The sequence below is a fragment of the Alosa sapidissima genome, chromosome 13 (assembly GCF_018492685.1).
Source record: "Alosa sapidissima isolate fAloSap1 chromosome 13, fAloSap1.pri, whole genome shotgun sequence".
Classification (NCBI taxonomy): domain Eukaryota; kingdom Metazoa; phylum Chordata; class Actinopteri; order Clupeiformes; family Clupeidae; genus Alosa; species Alosa sapidissima.
The window spans coordinates 14441873-14444372 of NC_055969.1; the positions used below are offsets into that span (position 1 = coordinate 14441873).

Consider the following 2500-nt stretch of genomic DNA (forward strand, 5'->3'; position numbering starts at 1 on the left):
CAAATTTCATGAAGGGAAAATCTAACAGCAAGGCAAAGGCTGACGATATAGAAAATCAGCGTTCCTCAACAGAGAGACAACTTTGCTGATAAGCTGCTTGTGTATAATGCTGAGGTGTTGTTGATTGCGTCTTGTGTTCTCTGTGCTATTTGTGTGCCTAACATTTGCTGACTAAACACTGCAGAGCTGCTAGAGCCCATGATTACACATTATTTGCATAATGCCAACAGACAATGCTATAGCTGGTCAACTGATCGCCAGCTAGTTAAATATTATCCACCATGGCTGAAAGTTTGTGTGTTAACATGCCAGATTTACTGAATGAAAACACAGAGCAAACATTCAGCATTTGGAAGCCATTTCAGGTCGTCATTATAATGATCTCATGTCAAACTAATGCGGGCTCACACAGGTGACTTAGGGGAGAGGATATTATCAGTGAAATGATGCATTTACTTTCTCCAGTCTTTTCTGGTTCACCTGTTCCCTTAAAGCTGTCAGGCCCCTACCGCCCCCTCCCTTCCCACCACCTCTTGACTCTCATCCTCTCTGTCAGAGTGGCTCAGCATCAAGGTAGCCGTGTGTGTGTGTGTGTGTGTGTGTGTGTGTGTGTGTGTGTGTGTGTGTGTGTGTGTGTGTGTGTGTGTGTGTGTGTGTGTGTGCGTGTGTGCGCGCGCGCGCGCGTGTGTGCATGTGCATGTGTGTGTGTGTGTGTGTGTGTGTGTGTGTGTGTGTGTGAGAGAGAGAGAAAGAGAGAGATAGAGAAAGAAAGAGCTGTTCCATGGGACTCGCCTATCCGTAACCATCCCTAGTCTACACACAGGAGCTCTCTCCCCACTTCTAGTCAATTGCTGGAGATCCACCCAGCTGTGCGGTGAGGCTTAGTCAACCTTATTCAGCTGCACTGCACAACCCACCCCACACCCACCCCCCACCCACCCCACTCCAACCCCCACCCACCCCACTCTAACCCCCACCCACCCCACTCTAACCCCCACCCAATCCCTACTCTATCCTCCATCCTTTCTTTCTTCCTTTCTCTCAGCAGCTGCGCTCCAGAGCCTGTGCCTTTCTCTGCCCCATGCAGAGAAGAGAGAGCGAGAGAGAGTAAGGGAAAGAGGAACTGAGAGAGAGAGAGAGAGAGAGAGAGAGAGAGAGAGAGGGATAGAGCTGTTAGCCCAGCCTCCCTTATTTGGCTCCTGCCTTGGTCATGTGATCTCAAAATGGTGGAAGCTGAGGGCTGTTTGTGAGCCGAGCATCTCTCCGTCGACGGGAGCTCGGGAGAGGGGCCAGGCAAGACGGCCACGCTGCCAAGCTCACGCACACCTCCATGTTTCCGTGACCGTGACACAAGAGAGGAAGGCTGTTAACTGAGACCTGAGCTGTCAGGAGTGAGTGCCATTTTATATCCTCCTCTTCCTGTGCGGAACTGATGTGAGCCTGTGTTGTTTTGCCTTACCAGTCTGGCAGAGGCTGAAAGATGCTGTATTTCTCTTCCTGATGGAGGATGAGAGTTGGAGTGAAGGAGAGAGAATGAGAGAGAGAGAGAGAGAGAGAGATAGAGGGAGGGGGGCAGGGGTTTTACAGTGTGGTGGAGTGTGTTCATTTGGGTGTTTATCGGGGGATGGGTGGAGGGCGGTAGTGCTGGGAGCAGAATGAATGTAAGGGCGGGTGATGGTGTTTGTGAGAGGGAGCTCTCATCCACTACGACATGTGCCATGGGTCATAACTGGAGCACCTGAACAGCAGAATTTGAATGGGCTTGTGGTGTTTTATTTGCATGTGTCTGGATCAGTGAGTGTTTGTCTTGTCTGTGACACAGCGAGTGAGTGAGTGAGGGTGGGAGTGTGTGGACGTTAGAGTCGGCAGGATGAAACCCAAGGGGGAGGGGGGGGGGTGGCTGAGAAAGGCAGATGACATAACTCCTCCCTCCCTCCCCCTCCCTTTCATCCCCCGTTTCTGTCACTGCCCCTCCCCTACGACAACATCACTGGTTTGACTGTAGGGATGGATGGATGGATTGATGGTTGGATGGATGGATGGATTATTGACTGAGAAAGATGCAGAGATCATTCCCTTGTGTCTCTCTCCATCCCGCTAGCATTTCCACCAACACACATCCTCATCCTCTTTCTCTCCCTCTAAATCCCTCTCTCTCTCTCTCTCTCTCTCTCTCTTTTTCTCCCGGCTCTACTCTGGTTCATTGTTGAGATCCATCTGGCAGGCTGTTGTGTGGATGGAAATCCGATCCTGCCAGGCAGGCAGGCAATGCTGCGTTTCCGGCGCTCACGTGCACGTGTCTATTTGCCTGGGCGTCTGCAGGGGCGTGTTGTTGTTGCGTGCACTACTGGTCTGCTTTGGTGCTGTAATATTTATGGATTGTAAATGAAAATAGTTATTTATTTTGTATCCTGGACAGAGATTTCATCAACGTCTGTGTGTGTGGATTACGACAAATATTTGGAGGTAGTACAGGTCTGAATATTTATTGGGTATTTCA

General features: G+C 50.3%; 1 protein-coding gene across 4 annotated transcripts in view; it reads left to right on the plus strand.

Moving 5' to 3' along the window:
• Positions 1 to 2500, plus strand: part of prune2 (prune homolog 2 with BCH domain) — a 13991-nt gene that overhangs the window by 263 nt on the left and 11228 nt on the right. The window contains exon 1 of one of the 4 annotated variants that reach the window (XM_042058989.1): positions 1174 to 1391. The exons of 1 other annotated variant lie outside the window; for it this stretch is intronic. The gene's annotated coding sequence lies outside the window, so the exon portion shown is untranslated. Of the gene's footprint in view, positions 1 to 1173; positions 1392 to 2500 lie in introns of those variants that run through there. 2 more of the 4 variants (XM_042058992.1, XM_042058991.1) reach the window with 2 other exon arrangements.